General features: G+C 42.7%; 1 protein-coding gene and 1 long non-coding RNA gene across 10 annotated transcripts in view; one reads left to right on the top strand and one right to left on the bottom strand.

Moving 5' to 3' along the window:
• The window catches only part of MKLN1 (muskelin 1), a 354,266-nt gene extending 338,805 nt beyond the window's left edge, over positions 1-15,461 (bottom strand). The window contains exon 1 of the mRNA XM_079932674.1: positions 15,370-15,461. The gene's annotated coding sequence lies outside the window, so the exon portion shown is untranslated. The remainder of the gene's footprint in view (positions 1-15,369) is intronic.
• The window catches only part of LOC307192110, a 199,998-nt gene continuing 189,186 nt past the window's right edge, over positions 15,462-26,273 (top strand). For 7 of the 9 annotated variants that reach the window (XR_013829967.1, XR_013829968.1, XR_013829969.1 and 4 more), the window contains exons 1-4: positions 15,462-15,901; positions 16,786-17,873; positions 18,736-18,841; positions 18,953-19,020. This is a non-coding gene — a long non-coding RNA (uncharacterized lncRNA). The remainder of the gene's footprint in view (positions 15,902-16,785; positions 17,874-18,735; positions 18,842-18,952; positions 19,021-26,273) is intronic. The other 2 variants (XR_013829972.1, XR_013829971.1) reach the window with 2 other exon arrangements.

The raw sequence follows: 26,273 nt of genomic DNA, 5'->3' as shown, positions 1-26,273 counted from the left end.
TTCCCACAGCTCCTCCTTGGGAGGTGGGTATTATTATGCCCATTTTAAAAAGAGGAAACTGAAGCTTATATGGTTTATGCAATCAGCTCAAGGTCACACATCAGGGAAACAAAAGAGCTCGGATTTAAATTTAGTTTTGTCTAACTACCTATCTGTGGCTTAAATGACTACATTTATACTGTAATACAATTACTGTCAAACAATTCTCACTGACACCTACCAGCCACTAGATTTTTCATCTATCTATCTATCTATCTATCTATCTATCTATCTATCTATCTTCTAACCTCTTTTATCTCTAACTCTCTAACACTCAGTACTGCACTATGTAAAAATGATTATTAATAAGTACTTACTGAGAGGTGGAGTCAAGATGGTGTACTAAGAGGACCCGGAATTCGCATCTCCTCACAACTAGGGCACCTACCAGGCACCAGTGGGGGACCATGGACACCTAAGGGGACAGGAGGAGCCCCCAGAGACCAGGTAGGATGTGGGGTGTGGGGGGAGTGAAGGGGGAGAAGTGGAGGCGGGACGGGACTGGCACCCCTGAGGGGCGGCTAGTGGAGGGGAAGGGATCCCACGCCTGAGGGGAGAAACTGGGGAACCATTGGGAGGGCAGAGGATCAAAAGGGAGCGTGGCCAGGTTTCCCCTACCCACTTGGACCCCCAGGAACCTGTTGAGATCCCCGGCCTGATCCTCTGTCCACCCCCTCCAGCCATGTGGGTCCTGAGGGGAGTGGGAGGGAGAGAAGGGGGAGCAAAAGTAAAGGCTGGACCTCCGGGACCGGCACCCCTAAGGGGTGGCTAGGGGAGGGAAGGAGTTCCTGCACCCAGCGGGACCCACCCATGGTTAGGGGTCCAGTGGCTAGGGGTCCAGCAGGGATGGGGGAGACCCTGGGGGAGATGGTGGGGGGGGGCACAAAGGAACAGAAGGAAATGGGGCCAGCGCTTTCACTGTCCACTTAGGCACTGGGGAGCCTGTCCGGCTCCAAGGCCTAATCCTCTGCCCTCGGAGCCTCCCTCCTGCAGCACAGAGCTCAAGCCCTGCCCCTGCAAACCCACCCAGGGCCCCACCTCTACACTCGGAGACCCCCTCCAATGCACTGGGCCTAAACCCTACCCACACACCCACACGCAGGGCCCTATCTCCAAACTCCGGAACTCCACACTCCACAGGCCCTCCTTTCCACATGCTGCCTCTCCCCTTTGGGCCAGTCCTAAGCAGAGGCCCCGCCCCATGCTCAAACGTCACCCCCCCAGGTCCTGCCCCATCCTAAACCTCGCCCCTGCCTAAGTTCCACCCCCCACCTAAACTCCACCCCCATAGCCAAGGCTTTTTTTTTTTCCTTTTCGTTTTTCCTCTTTTAGATTAGGTTCTGTTTTACCTTGTTGATTCATTGTTGTTGATTCTTTTATATTTTTATTTTTCCTGATAAAGCTTTTATTTTTCTAATTTTATTTTATTCTTTATACTTTGTTAGTGATCTCTCCTTTTGGTCTGTTTCCCCCCCCCCCACACCTTTTTTTTCTTTTTTCTGTTGTGATTTTATTTTACCTTGTTGCAGTTGTTTCAAATATAGTTTTATTTTTCATAAAATATTTTTTATTCTTTGATATTATACTGCTCCTTTTTTTCTTTCTTTTTTTTTTTTAACCACACCACAAAGCTTGTGGGATCTTGGTTCCCAGGCCAGAGGTTGGGCCCGAGCTCCTGTGGTGGGAGCTCTGAGTCCAAACTGCTGGATTAACACAGAACCTCAGACCCCAGGGAATATCAATCAGAGTGAGGTTTCCTGGAGGTCCTCATCTCAGCACCAAGACCCAGGTCTACCCAACTGCCTGCAAACTCCAGTGCTGGACGTCTCAGGCCAAACAACCAGTAAGACAGGAATATAGCACCACCCATCCAAAAAAAAAAAAAAGAAGCGACAAAAAATATATTACAGACGAAGGAGCAAGGTAAAAAACTACAAGACCAAATAAATGAAGATGAAATAGGCAACCAACTTGAAAAAGAATTCAGAGTAATGAGAGTAAAGATGATCCAAAATCTCAGAAACAGAATGGAGAAAATACAAGAAACATTTAACACGGCTCTAGAAGCACTAAAGAGCAAACAGTGATGAAGAACATAATTACTGAAATTAAAAATACTCTAGAGGGAATCAGTAACAGAATAACTGAGGAAGAAGAACGGATAAGTGAGCTGGAAGATAAAATGGTGGAAATAACTGCCAGGGAGCAGAATAAAAAAAAAAGGAATGAAAAGAATTGAGGACAGTCTCAGAGACCTCTGGGATAACATTAAATGCACCAACATTCGAATTATAGGGGTTCCAGAAGAAGAGAAAAAGAAAGGGTCTGAGAAAATATTTGAAAAGATTATAGTCGAAAACTTCCCTAACGTGGGAAAGGAAATAGTCAATCAAGTCCAGGAAACACAGAGAGTTCCATACAGGAAAAACCCAAAGAGAAACACACCAAGACACATATTAATCAAACTATCAAAAATTAAATACAAAGAAAAAATATTAAAAGCAGCAAGGGAAAAGCAACAAATAACATACAAGGGAATCCCCATAAGGTTAACAGCTGATTTTTCAGCAGGAACTCTGCAAGCCAGAAGGGAGTGGCAGGACATATTTAAAGTGATGAAATGGAAAAACCTACAACCAAGATTACTCTACCCAGCAAGGATCTCATTCAGATTTGAGGGAGAAATTAAAACCTTTACAGATAAGGAAAAGTTAAGAGAATTCAGCATCACCAAACCAGCTTTACAACAAATGCTAAAGGAACTTCTCTAGGCAGGAAACACAAGACAAGGAAAAGACCTACAAAAAACAAACTCAAAACAATTAAGAAAATGGTAATAGGAACATACATATCAATAATTACCTTCAATGTAAATGGATTAAATGCTCCAACCAAAAGACATAGACTGGCTGAATGGATACAACAACAAGACCCGAATATATGCTGTCTACAAGAGACCCACTTTAGACATAGGGACACATACAGACTGAAAGATGGAAAAAGATATTCCATGCAAATGGAAATCAAAAGAAAGCTGGAGGAGCAATTCTCATATCAGACAAAATAGACTTTAAAATAAAGACTATTACAAGAGACAAAGAAGGACACTACATAATGATCAAGGGATCAATCCAAGAAGAAGATATAACAACTGTAAATATTTATGCACCCAACATAGGAGTACCTCAATATATAAGGCAAATGCTAACATCCATAAAAGGGGAAATAGACAGTAACACAATAATAGTAGAGAACTTCAACACCCCACTTTCACCAATGGACAGATCATCTGAAATGAAAATAAATAAGGAAACACAAGCTTTAAATGACACATTAAACAAGATGGACTTAGTTGATATTTATAGGACATTCCATCCCAAAACAACAGAATACACTTTCTTCTCAAGTGCTCATGGAACATTCTCCAGGATAGATCATATCTTGGGTCCCAAATCAAGCCTTGGTAAGTTTAAGAAAATGGAAATCGTATCAAGTATCTTTTCTGACCACAACGCTACCAGACTAGATATTAATTACAGGAAAAAAACTGTAAAAAATACAAACAAGTGGAGGCTAAACAGTACACTACTAAATAACCAAGAAATCACTGAAGAAATCAAAGAGGAAATCAAAAAATATCTAGAGACAAATGACAATGAAAACACGATAACCCAAAATTAGAGAAAGAAGAACAAAGAAACCCCAAAGTTAGCAGAAGGAAAGAAATCATAAAGATCAGATAAGAAATAAATGAAAAAGAAAGGAAGGAAACAATAGCAAAGATCTATAAAAGTAAAAGCTGGTTCTTTGAGAAGATAAACAAAATTGATAAACCAGTAGCCAGACTCATCAAGAAAAAAGGGAGAAAACTCAAATCAACAGAATGAAATGAAAAAGGAGGAGTAACAACTGACACAGCAGAAGCACAAAGGATCATGAGAGATTACTACAAGGAACTATATGCCAATAAAATGGACAACTGGAAGAAATGGACAAATTCTTAGAAAAGCACAACATTCTGAGACGGAACCAGGAAGCTATAGAAAATATAAAGACCAATCACAAGCACTGAAATTGAAACTGATTAAAAATCTTCCAACAAACAAAAGCCCAGGACCAGATAGCTTCACAGGCGAATTCTATCAAACATTTAGAGAAGCGCTAATGCCTATCCTTCTCAAACTCTTCCAAAATATAGCAGAGGGAGGAACACTCCCAAACTCATTCTACAAGGCCACCATCACCCTGATACCAAAACCAGACAAAGATGTTGCAAAAACTATAGGCCAATATCTCTGATGAACATAGATGCAAAAGTCCTCAACAAAATACTAGCAAACAGAATCCAGCAGCACATTAAAAGGATCATACACCATGATCAAGTGGGGTTTATCCCAGGAATGCAAGGATTCTTCAGTATACGCAAATCAATCAATGTGATACACCATATTAACAAATTGGAGGAGAAAAACCGTATGATAATCTCAATAGATGCAGAAAAATCTTTTGAAAAAATTCAACACCCATTTATGATAAAAACTCTCCAGAAAGTGGGCATAGAGGGAACTTACCTCAACATAATAAAGGCCATATATGACAAACCCACAGCCAACATTGTTCTCAATGGTGAAAAACTGAAACCATTTCCACTAAGATCAGGAACAAGACAAGGCTGCCCACTCTCACCACTGTTATTCAACATAGTTTTGGAAGTTTTAGCCACAGCAATCAGAGAAGAAAAAGATATAAAAGGAATCCAAATCGGAAAAGAAGTAAAACTGTCACTGTTTGCAGATGACATGATACTATACATAGAGAATCCTAAAGATGCTACCAGAAAACTACTAGAGCTAATCAATGAATTTGGTAAAGTAGCAGGATACAAAGTTAATGCACAGAAATCTCTTGTATTCCTATACACTAATGATGAAAAATCTGAAAGAGAAATTAAGGAAACACTCCCATTTACCATTGGAACAAAAAGAATAAAATACCTAGGAATAAACCTACCTAAGGAGACAAAAAACCTGTATGCAGAAAACTATAAGACACTGATGAAAGAAATTAAAGATGATACAAACAGATGGAGAGATATACTGTATCCTTGGATTGGAAAAATCAACATTGTGAAAATGACTATACTACCCAAAGCAATCTACAGATTCAATGCAATCCCTATCAAACTACCAATGGCATTTTTCACAGAACTAGAACAAAAAAATTTCACAATTTGTATAGAAACACAAAAGACCCCAAATAGCCAAAACAATCTTGAGAAAGAAAAATGGAGCTGGAGAAATCAGGCTCCTAGACTTCAGACTATACTACAAAGCTACAGTAATCAAGGCAGTATCGTACTGGCACAAAAGCAGAAATATAGATCAATGGAACAGGATGGAAAGCCCAGAGACAAATCCATGCACATATGGTCACCTTATCTTTGACAAAGGAGGCAAGAATATACAATGGAGAAAAGACAGCCTCTTCAATAAGTGGTGCTGGGAAAACTGGACAGCTACATGTAAAAGAATGAAATTAGAACACTCCCTAACACTGTACACAAAAATATGGATTAAAGACCTAAATGTAAGGCCAGACGCTATAAAACTCTTAGAGGAAAACATAGGCGGAACACTGTTTGACACAAATCACAGCAAGCTCCTTTTTGACCCACCTCCTAGAGAAATGGAAATAAAAGCAAAAATAAACAAATGGGACCTAATGAAACTTAAAAGCTTTTGCACAGCAAAGGAAACCATAAACAAGACAAAATGACAACCCTCAGAATGGGAGAAAATATTTGCAAACGAAGCAACTGACAAAGGATTAATCTCCAAAATATACAAGCAGCTCATGCAGCTCAATATCAAAAAAACAAACAACCCAATCCAAAAATGGGCAGAAGACCTAAACAGACATTTCTCCAAAGAAGATATACAGATTGCCAACAAACACATGAAAAGATGCTCAACATCACTAATCGTTAAGAGAAATGCAAATCAAAACTACAATGAGATATCACCTCACACTAGTCAGAATGGCCATCGTCAAAAATTCTACAAACAATAAATGCTGGAGAGGGTGTGGAGAAGAGGGAACCCTCTTGCACTGTTGGTGGGAATGTAATTTGGTACAGTGACTATGGAGAACAGTATGGAGGTTCCTTAAATAACTAAAAATAGAACCAGCATATGAACCAGCAATCCCAGTACTGGGCATATACCCTGAGAAAAACATAATTCAAAAAGAGTCATATACCACAATATGCATTGCAGCACTATTTACGATAGCCAGGACATGGAAACAACCTAAGTGTCCATCGACAGATGAATGGATAAAGAAGATGTGGCACATATATACAATGGAATATTACTCAGTCATAAAAAGAAACGAAATTGAGTTATTTGTAGTGAGGTGGATGGACCTAGAGTCTGTCATACAGAGTGAAGTAAGTCAGAAAGAGAAAAACAAATAACGTATGCTAACATATATATATGGAATCTAAATAAAAAAAGGTTCTGATGAACCTAGGGGCAGGACAGGAATAAAGACACAGGCGTAGAGAATGGACTTGAGGACATGGGGAGGGGGAAGGGTAAGCTGGGAAGAAGTGAGAGAGTTGCATGGACATATATACACTACCAAATGTAAAACAGATAGCTAGTGGGAAGCAGCCGCATAGCACAGGGAGATCAGCTCCGTGCTTTGCGACCACCTAGAGTGGTGGGAGAAGGAGGGTGGGAGGAAGATATAAGAGGGAGGGCATATGGGGATATATATACGCATATAGGTGATTCACTTTGTTATATAGCAGAAACTGACACAACACTGTAAAGCAATTATACTCCAATAAAGATGTTAAAAAAAAGTAAGTACTTACTGAATGAATTAATATAGTTAAAAAATGTGATTAGAATGACTATATCCTCTCTTGGTTTGGGTATTTACATAGTCAAGCGGTAAGAATTCTTCAGTTTACTCTATAGAAACACTACATTCGTGCACGTTGAATCATTACATGGATGAGAAGGGGCCAAGTGTTAAATGAATACTGAACTGAGGAGACATACTTTATTCCCAACTAAGTCAGATGTAGGCAAATGTGTTTATACGTTCAAATAAATTTGAGAAGTTAAAGTAAAGGGTATATATGAAACAGATTATTTTCTCCAGAACTCTGAATCTGAAAATCTTTCTCACGACATGATCTTCTTGTTTGTCTGAATCAGAGGTTGCCAAACTAGTGTCCGTGGGCCAAATACAGCCCACCCCTGTTTTCACCTGGCCTGTGAGCTAAAAATGGTTTTCATATTGTTAAGTAGCTGAAAATGATCAAAAGAAGAATGATCCTTCATGACATGTGAAAATTATATGAAATGCACATCTCATTTTCCATAAATAAAGTTTAATTGGAAACATAGCCAAGGTCATTCGTTTACTTATCGCCTATGGCTGCTTTAGCACTACCATGGCAGAGCTGAGTAGTTGGGACAGAGACTGTGTGGCCCACAAAGCCTAAAATATTTCCTTTTACAGAAAAATTTGCTAGCCTCTGGTCTAACTAAATAATACAGGATGTCATAATATTTTAAATATTGTTTAAACGACATCTATTATTTTGGTTTCTAACTAAAGGACACTGGACTCAAAAGTCATGACATCTCTTTTGCTGTGTAGAAGGTTTCCATGTTCTCAGGACAAAGTCAAACCCTCTCCTCCTTTGGTATCCTCTATATTCTCTCCTGATAGCGGTAGCACCTTTCTGCAAAAACAATAACAGACTGAGAAGCTGGTGGTTTCTCTAAGAGGTGATATGTCTCTTCCTGCCCAAAGTCATCTTTCTCTTTGATAGGAAACTGGGGCTGGGCATCCTTATCAGTGGTTACAGTGTATTACAGAACTGTAGTGGCCCCGAAATGGATTCTCCAGACTCCATCAACTGCTTCAAGGTGGTATGATGGAGTCACATAGGTGAGGAAAAGCAAATTGCTCTTTTTGTCATCATCCAGGACCTAAATAAAGACAAAAATGACTCAGAATGACGAGACACTGGTGAATATTACTTATCAAAATGTTTTCAGGAGGCTCTTAACATCCCAGCAATGTGGGATTTTGAGCACTCAATCAATGTGTTAGCTCAGGAGTAAAAGCAAGGGAGTAGAACTTCTTACTTTTCCTAAGATCAGGTTTGGTTTGCAGTACAGTTCAAGGGAGTATGCCTTACTTATTTTTCGAGACACAAAGACACATTCTGTTGTCTTTTTGTATCTCTTTCTGTCTCTCTCTCTCTCTCTGTATCTTTGTCTCTCTATCCAATTTAACACAAATGTACTGATCATTGATTATATGTGTGAGGCACAGTACAAGCCCTGAGGATACAAAAATAAATCAAATAATCCCAACTTTCAAGGAGCTTAGGGTTTATGAAAGAAACAAGTTAAAACGATCTTCCGGGACTTTTTGGAAGCATTTAACATGAGTTGATCCTCCTTAATATATTCCTCTCTTGGTTCCTTTGGCTCCATAGTCTCCTGGTTTTATTTTTCTAGTTTCTGATTCTCGGTCTCCATTGCCAGCTCTTTTTTTTTTTTTTCTATCCAATTTCTAAATGATCAGAGTTTAGTCGTGGGCCTGCTTTTCTTTTGATTATATCTACCCGCCTTAGGCAATCTTCTCCCAAATTTATAAATCCAGTTCTAGCAACTCTTCTGAGCTTCTAATCCATATCACAGATCTGCAGTAGGCATCTCCCCTGAGACAGAACTTCTGATCTTCCCCTGCGTTTCTGATACTATCCCAGGATTCTCCATCTCAGTAATTGACATCTCTGCTCATGCATCGGATCTTGGAAGAAATCTCAAGTCAATCATGATATTACCTCCTTCTCCATAACTCACCATTTCCATTGAAATGTCAAGTTCTTTAAAATAACTCTTGACTCTGATCATTTCTCTTCCTGAGCATGCTACCACCCTAGACCAGGAAACCATCATCTCTCACATGAATCACTGAAATACCTTCCCAGTTGGTCTCTCCACATCTATTCTTGCCCTGCTTTATTTTATCTTCTCACAGTTAATGTTTTTCAGGCAAAAAACCAAAAATGTGGGCTTCCCTGGTGGCACAGTGGTTGAGAGTCCTCCTGCCGATGCAGCGGACACGGGTTCGTGCCCCGGTCTGGGAAGATCCCACATGCCGCACAGTGGCTAGGTCCGTGAGCCATGGCCGCTGAGCCTGCGCGTCCGGAGCCTGTGCTCTGCAACGGGAGAGGCCACAACAGTGAGCGGCCCGCGTACCACAAAAAAAAAAAAAAAAAAACACCAAAAATGTAAATAGTCTTTAGAAAGAAACACAATGCTAGCAAAATCCACATGTTATTCTTCATCCTAATCTTTTTTTTTACTTAGTAATTTATCATGAAGATCTTTTCACATCAGAACACCTAGAACTGCCTCACAAATTTAGCAGCTGACTACCATTCACTTGTATAACTGTACCATAATTTATTTAACCATTTCTCTATTGATGGACACATAGGTTGTTTTCAGTCTTTGTATCTACCATAAATAATGCTTCAGTGATGATACTAGAAGAGTCATTCTTCAATATGGGTGAGTACATCTATTGGATAAATATAGAAAAATGGAGTTTCTAGGTCAAAGGCTTTGTACATTTAGAAATTTGATAAATACTGCCAGGTTGCCCTCCTCAGAAGCTGTACCAATTTTCAGGCTATTGACAATGTAAAAAAGTGCCTGCTCCCCAGCCTGGCAAACCAAGTATGCTAAGTAAACTTTCTGATTTGTGTCAACCCGATATGTAAAAAGTATATCTCATTGCAGTTGTAATTTGCGTATCTCTTGTTATGAGAAAGGGTGGGTATTTTTGCATATTTTTAAGACCCATTTGTATTTCCTTAACTGCTATCTATTTGTCATACCCTTTGCCCAATCTCCCAGAGTTTTTGATGTTTTTCTTATTGATTTGTAGGAGTGCTGTGATTTCTTATTAAATAATCTAGTTACCAGATTCTTTCAGAATCCTAGTATTTTAAAAAGTCACAATTTTGTCAAATTTTCCCTAATAATAAGTAATCCTCAAATGTTAACTCCATTATAGGGGAGCCCACATGAAAAGCTCAATGTAGAGGTTATGAATCGATTTGCAGAAGTCCAGACTCCCTGAAAATAGACTGACAAGACTGCCTTATACCTATACCTGTATTATTTCATTTAATTTTCCTAACAGCCCTGTGAGGCATGTATTATTATTAACTACAAAGTAAAGCTTAGAGAATGTGAATGTCCAGGGTCCCACAGCTAATAACTCTTCCACTTTTGGAACCTTGAAAGCCTAGTAATCCATCATCACTGGCCATTCTTCAGCCATACCAGGCTCTGATCCTTGATAGCTCTGATTTCTAAAAATCAATTGCTCTTCTCTTTTGCTTTCTACAAACATCCAATGAACATTTTTAAGTGCCTACCATGTGCCAGGAATTCTCATGGGGTTTACATTTTAGAGGAGTTCACATTTATAAGCAATAAAAAAAAACAGTCATAAAGTTTCACTACTATGAAAAATATATATAAGATTGGTAGGAATGGGCAAGGAAGGATACTTTCAGCAGGCGGGGCAGGAAGGGCCTCTTTGAGGAGGTGACATTTCAAAAGAGATCAGAATAATCAAAAGAGTATTCCAGGAAAAGGAAATATCTAGGGTAAGTCCTTTAAAAACAAGAGCAAATCCAATGTGTTTCAGGAATAGAAAAAAGACCACTGCAACTGGAGCCAGGGGAGAGTGGTGGGAGACAAGTTTAAAGAGGTGGTCTGGGATGCCACATAAGGCTTTCTGGCCAGCAAAGGAGTCTGGACTTTATTCAAAGTGCAATCAGAAGGCATGGAAGGATTCTAAGATGGGAGCAATATGATCTGATTTATTTTTTATGATTTATGTCACTCTAGCTGTGCTGTGGAGAAAGGAGGCAAAAGTGGAAACAGGAAAACCAATTAGAATCTATTACAGGGGCCCAGAAGATGATGTTTGTATTAGGGTGATGGCACTGGAGATAGAAAGAGACAGAATGTGGAAATGTTTTGAAGGTTAAAGTTGACCTAAATTCTTCATGGAGTAGATATGAGAACTGAGGAAAAGAGAAGAATCATGAACATCTACATGCTTTTTGGCTTGAGCAAATGGTAGATGGTGATGCCATTCAATTTGAAGAAGGCTAAAAGAATCCAGAACTTTGTATTACTATATCATTTCTTTCTTCCCCTATGCATCCTTAACCTCACAGGTCATGATTTTCTCTTCCCAATACTTTCATTTTCCTTCCCTACTTGGACTTTAGTCCTTCTTATCCAGAAGAACTTCCTCTATATACCTCCTCTACTCCTATCCATTCCTCAATCCACTGCAATCTAGTTACTATCCCCATTATCCCAATAATCTCCTTCTTGCTAAACATAACATTGACCTTGCTGCTAAAACCAAGGAATTTCAGTCTATTTTTCTTGGTCTTTCTCTAGCATTTAATAGTATTGACAATTCCTCCTTGGCTTCTCTGAAACTACTTGTTCCTGGTCCTCCTACATCTCTGGATGTTCTTTCCTGTATCTTTGTTTCCTCACTTTTTAAATGTTTGCATTTTCATAAGGTTCCAGAGTAGGTCCTTTTCTCTTCTTACTCTATACCTTTTCTCTTGGGGATTCCATCTACCTCCATGGACTGTCACTCACTCTGATGATTCCAGCATAAATCTCTCTCCTGAGCTCTAGACTCCCCTGTGCATTTGTATAGTAGAAAGCTTCATTTTGATATCCCATGGACACTTCAAACTCAACATGTTTCAAATTAAACTAATTACCTTCCCTCCTCAACCTACATCTCCTCCTGAAGTCCCCAACCTAGTGAATGGTAACACCATCTTCCCATTTACCTGAGCCATAAATCTCCTCCTATTCCTTAATTCTGCAGATATAACCAACAATAAAATTCAGTTGGTTCTGTGTCCCTAATATTTCTTGAATCCTTCTCCTCTCTCCATTTCCATTCTTGTTGCCTTAGTTTAGACGTCCATCATTTCTTTCCCCATAATGCTGAAACAGCCTCCTAACTAGAGTGTTGCGCACACTAATAAATTCTCCAAACTGGAGTGATCTTTATAAAATGGACATTTGATTGCTTCACTATGCTCCTTAAAATTCATCAGTAGTTCTCCACTGGCCTTAGGATAAGTTGAAACTTCTTAGGAAGACATAAAAGACTTTTCATAATACAAGACCTTGCTGAGCCTTCTGGGTTCCACCATGCATTCACACAAGACAGAAGCTACTACTTGCTGGGCACTGTCCTTCACCTTCAACTCTATGGGCCCACTTTTTTACCCCCAGGACTTTACATATAGGACTTTCTTCGCCTGGACTACATTTCTCTTTAACTTTCTCACTTGTCTGGATTATTCTACTTATGCTTCAGAACTCCTCTCTGAATTCATCTTCTATGGTTAGGGACCCTGACTATGCCCAGTCAAGGTTAAGTACCTTTCCAATGAGCTCCCCTGTTGCTAGCATCTCACTGTTGTGTGATCAACTATGTACTCCTCTGTCTCCTCATTAAACTACAAGATCCTTCAGAGCAGACTGTCTTATTCATCTTTGTATTCCCAGTGCCTTGCTCAGTACCTGACACACAGCAAGCACTCAATAATGAATAAATAAAGTGGAAGAGTTGGGTTTCAAAGTCAGATCTTCTCTCTCTGGCTCAAATCTCACATTTCTTTATCCTACTTCTTAACATCTTGAATCTGAAAATTTCAAGAATCCATGCTACATTTTTGCCTATCACTAATTAAAATACAGGCAAATAGATTACTAACTCCATGAGGGTTCAGTTAACCATGTATTTCTTGAATAGCCCTTATTCATCACTCCACCGTTTTGCTCATCAAAGTACTTTGGGTTAACTATATCTAAAATGACTGAAAGATCTTTCAATACACTTTTATATCCTTTCTACCTTTTATCCTGTTACTTCCACAGCACCGAAAAGCAAGCAGAGAGTAAATACATTGGGAGTCGGGTCGATTTTATTTGTCTGGCAACTGACACTAAAAAGTGATGTGTCAACAGCAAACCATTTCCCATTATCATTTCCTCCAAGGTCTCTATGGGTATTAAAGTTTCAGTGTGAAAATTTAACATTGCAAAATTCAGCTAAAATTGAAACTTTTATGTAGTGAGTTCAATATAATCACAGAGTTTTGTAAATGGAAGGAATCTTAGAGATCCTTTAGCCCAGCACTTTTGTTAAGCTTCCATGAGGTAACAGACACGAGAAGACCTGTAATAGCTTACCCAAGGTCATCCAGTCTATAGAATTTCCTAACTTTCAGTTGGCCGATCTTTCCTCAATGCCATAGATACCCTATTATTTTCCATCTAAACAAATTATCTACATCGGAACCTATCTAACTATTTACATAGTGCTTATCTTTATGATATTGCCTTTGTGATATCCTTGTTATAAAGAGGAAGGAACTGAAAAATAAGCAAGGCTGTCTTATCCAGGAACATAAGAGAATTGGTAAAAGAGACAATTAGTACAAAGAAATGGGCTCTTATTTGTAGTGTAGCCTTGTAATCACACTCTGTTCTCTGAGTGCCCCAATGCTAAACCAAGCTTATTTGTGCTTCTGGGGCCTGGATTCTATTCAGTTCTATGCCTTATTTAGTCTAAATGATTTCCTCAGCTTCAATGTGTATTTTTTTAGCTTTATTTTATAAATATCATACTTAAATCTCCTCTCAAATTGGGTTTGTTTTAGTTCTAATGCTGAGGAATCAAGATTCTCGGTAAGAGAAATAAAGATGATGGGTTTTTCTAGGCTTTACATTTCAAGAATGGTTTTCTCAAATGGCAACTGGCAGTCTACTTTATTCCTCAAATGATGACGTTTTCCATGGGAATTAGAATTTAATTGGGATAATTTGTTTCCACGGAAAGCACAGATTTCTTTCCAAGAGGATCAGTTTGATAATGTTTTACCAGCTAAAGCTACGAGACCAAATATAAACCAGTTCTGAGAAACAGGAAGTGAACCTAACTGGTCTAGTCTGCGTGTCCCTGGCAGTGACGCACATACAGAAATCAAATTAGGAAAACAAGATATGTGGGTGTGAGGCAATCGATAATAATCCAGGATGCTACAACACAAGCGAGAACGCCTTTAACCAAATGCCATTCATTTTAATAACACCCTGAGAAGTTTGATTTCCACATAACATGCTAGTGATTAGAGAGCAGGATGAGCTCGAGTTCCCTAGCAACAGCATGTGCTTTTGAGACAGTCATTAGCCTTTCAGTTAATCCCGCCAACCCCTTACTGCTAATGTATGACTGACATTAAAGAGAAGAAGAAGAAAAAAAAAAAAGTGCTTTGAAATTTCCAGGAGCAACATGGAAAAGAATAATAATTTTTTAAAAAGTTGTCCTGAGAATTGCATTCAGGTAAAAGAAGTAATGTTCCTATATGCCCAGCCTGTCCCCTTGTTCACTGCTTTCAGTTCTAGATCTCTGAATCCCCTCCCGGTAAAGAGCAGCAGAGGTGAAATTGTGCAGAGGTGAAATTGTTCAGAGTTTAAGGCAGTCCCCTTAACCAACATAAATCACAGTCTGAAAGTGGAGTGCATAGTGGGGTGGGCAGTTTGGGTAGGACCGAGGCTGACGGGGGTGGGGCTGGGTGGGCGGAGGGAACGTAAGGCAGTTTTCTTTCTCCTTTAAGCGGAGTAAATTACCCTGGTTGAAGCTGCTTGGGGAAGGAGGGTGGTGAAGGGAATGAAGCTATTTTTCCTATTGATTGTTTAATTGCACCAGAGGCTGTTTGTCCAAGGCCACTGGCCAAGAGCATTATGTTCGTGGCTAAAGTGAGGTTGGGCAGGTTTCCATAGCCTTTCCTAGTGTTAAACAAGACAACCCGTAAAGCTCAGCCAGGCTATAGGAATATGGTGTATGTTGACTTTTGCTAGCCAGCTGCACCCTAAAGCGCCACGGCTGATGGGATGATGGTTTTCTAACTCTGAATCATTGCCTCTAGCTCGGTCTTTAGTTCAGGATGCACAACTCCTCTGTGTAGCCTGGGTCAACTGCGGGGCGTTATTCGAACGGTAACTATTGCCGCGGGTCATCCGTATCGTGGCCTGGGTCCCTTTCAGCTGGACACTGGACTCCTTCAGTTTGGCTGGGGTGATTCCTAGTTCTCCCCGCCTCCCCACCTAAACCCCCTGCGCACTCCCTTCCCAAGGCGACCACCTGCGCCGCCCCACTTACCATCTGCCCCGCGGGGAGGGCTCCCCGGGGTAGCGGAACCCTCCCTGCTCCCGGGCGGCTCTGGGGGAACTCGGTGTTTGCCTCCAGCCCTTCGCTGCTGGAGAGATCAGGTTCCTCCCCTCCTCCCCCTCCAGCTCCGGCCGCCGCCGCCGCCGCCTCCTTCTTGCATGACACAGCAGAACCGCAGCTGCCGCAGCAAGTCCCAACCATCCGCCCAGGAAGCGCCGCAACCCGGACTCGGGAGGGGCGGAGAGGGAACCAGCCTGGGGCCACCGCCGAGGGGTATTCTTGCCCCCACTTTGCGCCACACGCTCTTTTCCCAGCTCAGGGGCAAGGGAACAAAATCAGGCTGAAACCGACCAGGCCAAGCCCTTGAGGGAAGCTGGGGTTCGGCGTTCTCAGGGATGGGACCAGAGAGAAGGGTGTGAAGGAGACCCCAGTTGAGGCAGGACATTGCAGGTAAAGAAGGGGAAGAAGAGGCCGAGAAGTCGAGGGCCAGACTGTGAAGGAGAATAAAGGAGGTCAAAGAGAGGTAAGGAGGTAGAGTTGCTGAGAAGGGAGAGCGAGCAGGGAAGGGGAGGAGGGGACCTGCTGGGGAAGGAGGATTGGGAGGGAATATATGGGGAGGCTTGAGCTAAGTATCCAGGCAGCACAGGGCTGAATTGGGAGGCAAAGGCAGAAAAGCGGAAAGGGATAGAAGAATTAGGCTTTAGATAGGAAGGTAAATATTGGGGGACATATTAAGGAATCAGAAAGGATGTAGTGGAGATCATGCATCATGGCTGATGAGGGAAACTGATGAGCTGGAAAGAGATACAGTCAAGGCAAAGCCGAAAAGAAAGCATGATCTTCCGTTCCATTCTTCAGTTTCCTATAAAGTTTTTCATAATTCTGCCAAACCAACAGGGAGTTTTCCTTACAAATGGAAAAGCATGAACTAAAACATAGAAAAAGCCGTTTAGCTTAGATTTACAGGATAAAATCTCATGGTCCACCCAATCTTTAAGGCAGAGATTTAGGATTGGGGGTTGTGATTCAATAACACTGAAGGCACTCAAAAGCTGATATTACAGTTTCCACATCACTGGACTTAAGTCTTTCAAAGTTTTTGTTAAATGCTTCAGTTAAATGCTAGAAATGATGACAAAATCATTGGTTCAAAATGTCATAAAAAGGCATACACTTTCCTTTTTCTCTACACACACATATGCATGTATATGTAAATCTATATGTAATTTCTAGTGTCTAGCATGTCCGCAATGATTAAGGGGAAAATGTGTTTTTCTGATTATTTGATTTCCCACCAAACACACACTACGCATTTTACAGCAGATCAGCTGCTTCTCACCATTTTAAAGAATGTGGTCAGAAAAGTAATGCAAAAACTGCCACTGTGGTTTTGTCTGTACCTTCCAGGTCATATCGTCGTACCTCACTTCCTGACACAAACAAGTTTTTACTGTTGTCAGCAACAAAGCCCTAATATAGCTGCGGAAGAGAAAAACTGCATTGCATTTGCCTCCTGCAAGCATCATCAACACAGTTACCGGAGGAATGTAATTCCAGAAAAGCTTTAAAGCTGGTGTGATGGTAATTATGTATCAAATGCCTGATTCTATTTCTGTTATTATTTTGTCATTTCTGATCTACTCAACAGCAGGCTGAACTCGCAGAGGGACAAATCCAGTTTTTCTTTTTCCCTTGGTAAAATGTAATCGGACCTGATACAAAACTCATTGCTCTTGGGGAAAATAAAGTAGGAGCCACGAAATGTAATTTTAACAGAGCGTGGGTTTTGTGACTGTAGGAAAGGATTTAAGGACGCTCCTTCTGTTCGGTTTCCTATGTAATGAGAAAAGGCTACACGCACGCACAGACGCCACAGCTCCCGGATGCTGTGGCTCACTCATCTGGGCTTCTGCAGCGCCAGAAGCCCCTCCGGGATGCTGCGAGGGGCTCTCGGTGGGTGGTGGTACAAACGCTGCGGCCGCTGCCGCCAGTCCTGCCGCTGCTGTTGTTGCTGCTGCAGTCACGTGGGAGGCCCTTTAAGTTTCCATAGAGAGGCCTCTCCGGTGTCACATGATGGACATGATATAATGAAACAACATTGTGGAGAGGAAAGCATTAGGGGAGCCCACGGCTACAAAAACAAGTGAGTGAGAAGAGGTGGGAGGAAGAGAAACTACGCCACCTCCCCTGCAGCCGAGCTGCACGCAGCAGCAGCCCGCGGGAAGTGGGCGACGCCGGGGGGGAAGGGAGACCCGGTCCCCAGCCCCGGCCCGGGGACCCTGCTGCCCACCGCAAAGAGAACAACTTTTAGCCGGCAGCCTCGGCCAGCACTGCACCTGTCTCCGGAGGCTCCATCGCTCCTCGTGATGATCAAAGGGGCATTCTAGAAGAATATGTTCTACAAATATACATGCGCATCATTTCCCCCCTTGCGTCTCGCTCCGGAGGAAGGAAAGAGAAAGGGATTTAAGCAGCAGCGTGTGTTCAGCCCCAAGGTAAGTTCTGGAGGGTGGGGAAAGCCGGCCCAGCAGGACTTTGGTATGGGAATTTTGTTCTCCGTTTGGACCTCTCGAGGTGAACGAGGCATCCTCTCGCTGCTGGCGAGGCGGAGGGTTCGATGGTCCAGCAGAAACATTTCCACTGTGGACTCTGTTATTTCCTCTTTCGCACGCCCGGCGGTCCCACCCTGGGACTCCCCGGGGTCCCTCGCCTCTCCCCGGAAGGGGCCGCAGGTCCCGGCCGGGATGTTGGCGAGCCGCGCGAGGGAAGGTAGGGGTTGTGGCGTTATCCGGGAATGCCGAGGCGATTTCGCCATGTTTGTGTTGCTAAGAGCACTTTTTTCCCCTTTGAGGTGGCTTGATGCCACATGGCTCCTCCGGAGCTGCTGCCGGTTTGAGAGAGTGTGTGTGTGGTTTTTTTTTTTTTTTTCAATGTCCGCATTCCAGCTAATGTTGCGCAGATAAAATTCAAACTTGAGGTAAACAGAAGAGGAGGAGGAGGGGAGGGAGGGGGGAGACTGTTTCCATTTCGAGATCCCACCTCTTCACTCCGCGGAGACTAACATCCCGAACCTCGAGAGCACTCGCTCCTTTCTCCCACCTACCCTACCTTTGCTGTCGACCAGAAATAAGGCGGCGGCGGCGGGGGGCGGGGTGGGGGGGAGTGCTCGTAGAGGACGCGGTGTCTGGGTTCTAAAGGCAAAAACAGCCCCTGGCACCCAGGCCTTTGGCCACCTCCCTCGTTCCGCCGAGAGGGACGGAGGATGCAGTGCTGTGCTCTGGAGCTGGGGGACCGGAGGACCACTCTCCCGGGCGGGGCCGGGGTGCCTGATTCCCCTCTCACTCCTTCTTACTTTAGGGAACTGGACGGCGTCGCTTCCAACACACCCCCGCCCCCCCGGCGCAGGTTCCAGAAGGCGGGCTGGGTGGGTCTCCAGGTTTCCAGAGAGCGAGTGGCGTAGCAGGTGTGTGGTGGGCATTTGTATTCTACAAGTCTTGCATTTGGTGGGAAGACGTGGGGAGTCTTAAAGCGAGTGGATGGTCAGAGCTGCGTCTTTTTTTTTTTTTCCGACTAGGGAGAAAAATCAAGACCACCCTCCACCCCGTTTTAAATATCTGATTCAGCTCGAAGCTAGGCTGAAGGGTGAGTGGAGATGTATAAGGGTGAGGGGTGAGCTTCGTCATGTGTAAAACTAGGCTTCTGACAGCTTGTGGCTACCCCCGCCCCCGGGGCGGAAGATGTGGGTTGGGGGGGTCCGAGAGGGGTGATGTCCCTCGGGGTGGGAGCAGCTCGGGGTCCCGAAGTGCGCCAGGGTCCGCAGCCCAGTCGTGGGGGAGTGCCGGGGCTGGAGGAGGCGGCCACGTGAGGAGGGTCTGCGGAAGCGGCGGAGCTGAGAGATGGGGGTGAAGTGCGTAGCAGAGTCGTGACCGGGGCTGACACGAAGCAGCCGTGGGCGGCAGGCCGAGGAGGAGCGGAGACTCGCACGGGCCCGACCCCAGCGCCGTGGCGACGGTTTTATTCCGAGCCGCGGCCGGAGCCTCCCACGCAGGGCCGGCGCCCTGTCCGCGGGGGGGTGCGCACGCCAGGGCCTTTTCCCGGGAGACCGTTTCCGGGCGGGGTCCCGGGCCCGGAGCGACGGCTGTAAACAGGGTGGCGCCCTCTGCCCTCCCGCCCCCGGCCGGCCGGGGCGCGCGGCCGGCGGCGCCGGGGGCGGCGGAGGCGCGGTCGCGGCGCCGGGCAGTGGCGGCGGGGGCGCGCCCGCTCCCCGCGCGCCCCCGCTGCCCGGCCGGTGAGCCCTCTCTGTTTTTGTTTTGATGGAGCCCGCGTGCAGCTGGCGCGTGTCGAGTCACGTGCCGTGGGCGGGAGGGGGCTGGGGCGCGGGAGGCGAGGGCGTGGTGACGCACGCGTCTGGAGGGCCGGCAGCCCGCGGGGGGCCGTCGCCAAAGGGGCGAGGGGGCGTGTGCCCCAGACAGATCCGGACCGCGCCGAGTGTCAAGGCCGCATCTGGTGGAGTTTGTGGGAGTTGATCCTCGGTGAGCAGTATGCGGACGTGGGTGTAAGTCCCACCGCCCTTTAAGTTCGTCGTCACAGCATCTAGGCGATCCTGGTCCGTTCGGGCTGGGGGGCGGGCCTGCGCTGATTGTGTCGGTGTGTGTATCGGTGGGCATACAGAGACCTCTATGTGGTTCTCAATCCAGGCTGCACGTTATAAGCAACCGGAGCGCTTTAGAAAGAACTCCGATTCCCGGCCCAATCGAAACCAAATCCAAATAGGTCCTAAACATAGTGTATTGAAAAAAAAAAATCTCCCTAAGTATTTTTGATGCACGGTGAGGGATGAGAACTTACAGAGGTAACTAGCTTGCTGGATGGAATAGATAGCTGCCAAACCATCCGTCTTTAGGGATGAAATAGCTAACGTATTGATCTGTCACTAGATAGGCTAACTCTGTGCCGATGTGTGGGGACATACTTGATGAAACATTGTAACCTGTTTTACAGTTGGCGAAATGGAAGCTCAGGAGGTTAAGTAAGAGTTGGTCAGTGATAACCCATAACTAGTACCCAGGGAGGCTGACTCCAGAACCCATTCTTTCAATCATTATATATGCTGCACTGGAAATCTCCCTTTACCTAAGGGCCACGTGTTCGTGCGAATAGGAATATTTTGTGTTTGCCTAAGGACCAGCCAGTTTATCTACATATACTTGTATATGTATTTTTATCTGCAAAGTCTTGTTTGTACCAAAGGGAGGAGAATCGCTTGGTAAATTCGTTAAGGCCTCTAGGCTGCTAACATTTTCTAGAAGTTTATTGTGAAGAGAGGAGAGAGGATCCCAGTAATTTGAAGAGAACTGATTCTGTGGAAGTTTTTGGTTTTGTTTTGAGACTTGAACATACGTGTAAAGTGAAGGGGAGTGTCCAGAAGATGCAGATAATTTCCAAGGATTTACACGAGCAGCCACAGAAGTCCTTTAGGTTGCTGGACATGATATAATTGTGTTGGTCATAGGCTGGTTGTAGCAGAAAGTGCAAGGCAGTATACAGAGTAGCAGAAGTTTTGCTATGAAAATTTGGGAGGAAAAAGCAACTACTCTGGTCTGGAGTACAGAAGTGTTGCTTCTCCATCCTCCTTCTTTTATTTATTTCATTTGCTTCTCTGTCAGATAAACTCTTATTGGGAATATTTAGATGCGGGGATAATCCATCTGTTTTGAAAATGTGTTCATTGATATATACTCTAAGGATATTCCAAATAAAACAGGCAACAGAGGTTTTTCCCTGAAAACAAAGAGTTCCAATTACAATGTTTTTGTGACTGATACGTATTATTAAATGGTACTGTGTAACAAAGAGACATGTCTTTATTCCTACTAATGATCGCTGTCTAATATTGTTAGCTGTATGGCAGACATAGGCAAATTACCTATCAAGTTTTTGAGATTGGTTTTCATGTTACTTGCAGTTTTGGTGAGGAAAGCTTATAGACCCACCAGGGCAAGCTTGACATAACTGCGAGTGGTCACGTTCTGGCATGGAAATAGCTCTCTAACCCCATCTCCTTCCCTCAGTTGTCGTCTCCATCCCTGTTGACCACCAAAGATACTTTAATCCAGCATTGCCAAACCACTTGTGGTTCCTTTGCACAGCTTTGTCTTCTGCTCCTAGGGTGCCTCCTTTAGAAATTTTCCCCTGATTTCTCCTCGAAAGACATTTAAAAATATCCTCCTGTGTCACCTTTATGCCTTGCACGTACTTGTCTCAGTGCACTTTTCACAGCATATATTGTTTTTATTTATACGTTGGACACCTCTACTAAATTGACTTCATAAAAGGTTGAAATGGTGATTGTTTATTTGTGTATCACTGGCACACAGTAGACACTCAAGTTTGTTGCGTCAGTCTAAATTGAATTTGAGTTGCATTATTTGGGTTGATCACCCATCTTCATTCTTAACTGTCCTCACGTCTGCTAGCTACTAGGCTAAAAGCACACGTCCTTGCACAGAGAATTCAGAGTACCACCAACACATTCTAGTAAAAGGAATAGGAAGGAAGGGGCTAAATGTAATCAGGTTTTCACTTGTTTCCTAATTTTATTCTCAATTCGCCAGTTGTTTACTCATGTACACTGGGAGAGATGTTCAACATTATCATTTTTCAACTTATTTAGGAAGAAAGAAGTGGCACTATATTACCGATGAACATGCTTTTTATGTGTAGTAGCAGAACACGGATGCATCATCACATTTTATTACACCGTAATTTTCAGATTTAGTATTGCAGAGGTATTTGTAGAACAGCACTGTCCCACAGAACTTCTGGGATGATAGAAAGGACTTACAATGATATATTTATAATGACTTATAAGTGGTAGCCACTAAGCATTTGAGGCTAGTGAGCCACTTTAAATGTGGCTAGTGTGCCATAGGAACTGAACTTCTCATTGATTTAAATGCAAATAGCGACAAGTGGCGGGTGGCTACTGCACTGGACAGCACAGTTATAGAGGATTTGCTTAGCTTTAAGTCTAGTGTTTGATAGGTAAACATTAGCTTACAGTGTTCTGCCTTTAAAAGAAAAATTTTAATTCATTTTGTAGGGCATAGCAACATGCTTCCCGTTCATAGATTATAAGGTGTTTCCAGGGTGATATTTTTGACCTTTGTAAGGCCTTCATATTGTAGCAGGTTTCTGTGTTCTGTGGGCTTTTCATGTGGTTCATGTGGTCTCCCATTTTTAGGAGCAGAGTGGAGTGATTATGAGTCATTATGATTTTGAGTAATTATTTGAAAAATCAAATGGAATTGAGCCCTTGGTGTATAAACGGATTGGAAGTCCCGTGAGCTTAATCAACACTTCCCTAAAAAAAAAACCTAACACTTCCCTAAGATGTTTTTTGAAGAGCAGGCGCTACGTTTGTCTTGCTGGCCATATATTTCCAATGTCCTTGTATAGTACCTGACACATAGCAAGTGCTCAGAAATATTTGTTAAATGAAGGTACGTTCAAATAATTTAACCCCTCTAATTCAGCCTCAGAGGGTGTGTTGTGGAGCTGAAGAGGAGGCCTAGAGTCAATAACTACACTGTAATTTACAGTTCTTCCGAGGAATGAATGCAGTCTCTCCAGGGGCACTCTCCTTAACTCAGTGACTTTGATTCCTCTTCTGTAAGTATATATATAGCAGGAATTGTTACCCCTAATTAATGACAGAGAAAAATAAAGTCACAAGAAGATTTGGTGCTCAGGTCACACAGAGGGGGTTGGAAGTGTAAATCAAATCAAAGTAGTTGTTTCTGTTGTTCTGTTTGTGCGCTTGTCTGTGATTCTTCCGCAAAGAAATAGTCATGCGCTGAGCCATGTTAGTTGGTTTGTGAAATCGAAGGTAATTACATATGTTAATAGAGTCTGAAAAGAGGACTGAAAATAGCTCTTGTATGGCATGACATTGAGAAAACAGCTTCTATATGAGAAACAGGAATGGAAACCTTTAAACCTCTAAATCTCCGTCTGTGGTAATCCTAACACCCAAGTGATAAACGTCTCGAAGAGGATATTTTAAAATGTAAATAGAAACAGATGTTTAGTTGTTCAGATAACCACTACCAGACTTCGAAATATTTATATAAAAAGGTATGAGATACATCAAACATCTGTTTAGAGCGAGAGCCCTAAGCGGAAAATTGTAGATTTCATTTCACGTGGTAGATGCTATATTGGTGGGTTGATGACGCAGCCCCATATGTGGCCTGGTACTTGTAGAAGATGATACAGACTCTCCTCTCAGTGCTGTGCGTCATACTTACCTAGCTTATGGGGTTATGTGTGGCTGGATTATAGGCCTCTCATCATTCCTGGGACACAGGCTAGGTTCCTATCATTCTGCCACTATGTGTTGCACATATGAAAACTAATTTTAAACTAGGATAAGTAAAACATAATTGAAAATATAAATCTGTTGTCTAAAAAAAATCATATGATACATTCCAAAATAAAATGTAAAGTTTTTTGAGGGGGATCTTTTAGCAGTTTCTGGCCTCTTAATCCGTTATGACTGCTTTCAAACGCCTTTGGTGTGTGAACCTCTTTGGTGGTGGTAGTGGGGAGCCCCCAAACCAAAAACAGACTATCAACCATGTGTCCCATAAATTCCTACTGTTGCCCTCAAAACGGAACCAAACACAACCATAACAAAACAAAACCCACCACTGCTGTCAGCAGCAAAAGTTAGCCCACCCAACCAAACGAACAAATAAGAAAGCCTGTGAGATTTGAGTTGTTGCTTTTGTGGAGAGGCCAATAATGTGAAGCCTCTTTTTAAGTATTAAATGTGAATTACTCGTGACAAAAAAAATCTATATCTGCCTGTCTAAGTATTTAGCAGTGCTATAAGAATTCCTGCTTGTGGTAGATCAAGATGTAGTCAGCCTAGAAGATCCTGTGTGGCTACTTGGATTTAGGTGTATAGTTTAAGAATCGTTTTGAAGTTTTATTGAGAACTGTCTTTAAGTGACCTCGGCCACTAACTTTGGTATAAGAATTGAAGGAAGTTGCTGGCTTCATTTCTTTCTCATCAGTGGGGTGGCGGGATTGGGTCAGTGGTTCTCAAACTTCAGTGTGTGTAGAATCACGGAGGGCTTGATAAAACCGAGATTGCTGGAACCCACCCCAGAGTTTCTGACTCAGTAGGTCTAGGGTGGGCCTAATGATCTGCGTTTCTTACAAGTTCCCAGGTGAGGCTGATGTTGCTGGTCAGGGTGTAGGATTTGATCATCTCTTCTAAAGTTCTATGATTCTATGCCTGTTTTTTCTACCTTTTCAAGTTGTAGCACCTACCCTTGGACTTCTGCAAAATTATTTCATTTAAAGATTGCTATATGGCGAACTGAGGTTTAAAAGTTTAAAATGGATTAAATTAATTTTATTTTGAGAGTTTCTTCAGAATCTCATATATTTTGCAAAAACTCTGCGTCTGTTAAAACTCACATTGGGATTCTTACCCAATAGTGGAAGCCTCCAGTTAAAACGTATTGAAATATTACTGATGTTATTAAATGACAAAACTGTTTGCTGCTTCCTAAACCTAAATGTTTAGGTATCAAATCTAACCAAGTGCCTCTTAATATACAGCTATGGAGTATGATCTATCACATTAGATAATTGTGAACTTACTAAATAAATGGTTTTTATGAGATGCAGTTCTTTTCCTAGTTAAAGCTAGTCTGTGGGTCCATAGTGGGTTCTGATAGCATTAACCTGGGCATTGTCCTCTGAAGATAACTGCCTCGTAGAAGACTCCTGGTTGCAGGAATGAGATACGCACCAGGAGATAAAGAGTAAGCCAGGGCACGGCCCTTCCCTATTTTGAGGACTTTGGGGAAGAGTGGAGGCTTTGCAGTTTCTCAGTGAAGGGGCTCTGGGGCTGGAGTCTGGTAGGAAGGCAGTGGAGATGCCAAGAGATGTCTTAAAGCAGCCCTTGCAGAGCAAGCACACTGTTCTCACCCAGAGTATATGTTTATTTTGCTAGGCTGGGGTCAGGGTGGAGGGGGAAGAAGGGGAGGATTGACGGGGAGGACTTCAGGGAGGGCTTCATGGAGATGCCAAGGCATTCTAACAGGTGGTGCTCTGGAAGCATTCCAGATTAAACTAGACTCCCAGAGTCAGAATGATTCAAGGCTGAAGTGACTGGAAGTGAGGTTTGACAGTACATTTTAATATGAGTGAATTTATTGGAGAAGAAAGAGTAAGATTTGGAGGAAAATATAATCTTATCTGAGAGCAAGGAAATAAAAAAGAAGAAATGGGTAAGGAGTAAGGAATGGGAGGATGACAATGAAAGGTTTTAAGTATTAAATGTTCTAAACCTTTTTGTGGGTATGTCAAGGCTAGGTAATAGCACAGGTTTCTTTTGTTAGAAAATAAATTAATGAGTTTTCCTTTTCATTTCCGGTGAATCCTTCAAATTGTCACCAGATGCTATTACTTGACTTAAATCAAATGCCTTTGCAAAGTTATGCCCAGAATTCACGCAGTGCTTACATTTTTAGATTGCTTTATGGTCGTTAACTAGTTTAAATCAAATTCCTGGAAGGCACACGTGGTGCTTATTATGGATGTGTTTTTATGGATTAGGAAACATCATTTGTGTAGCACAGGCCACAAAGCTGGGCTGAGGCCACGAAATCTCCCTGCTTTGCACATCTAGCAGTTTAATTTTTTCTTGAAATTCTTTATTTTCTGACTTCTTTTATAAAATGGTTGCATATTAAATCTTAGAGTTGATTTAGCATCCATATAATTGATTTTAAACTATATTTCATGGATGCAGCCTTAGATTTTGATCTACTGCTGATTTCTTTGAAAAGAACTGCATGTGATTTGTTATTTAGATC

This window comes from Stenella coeruleoalba (genome assembly GCF_951394435.1).
Source record: "Stenella coeruleoalba genome assembly, chromosome: 9".
Lineage (NCBI taxonomy): Eukaryota > Metazoa > Chordata > Mammalia > Artiodactyla > Delphinidae > Stenella > Stenella coeruleoalba.
This window is presented reverse-complemented; position numbering and strand designations above follow the sequence as displayed.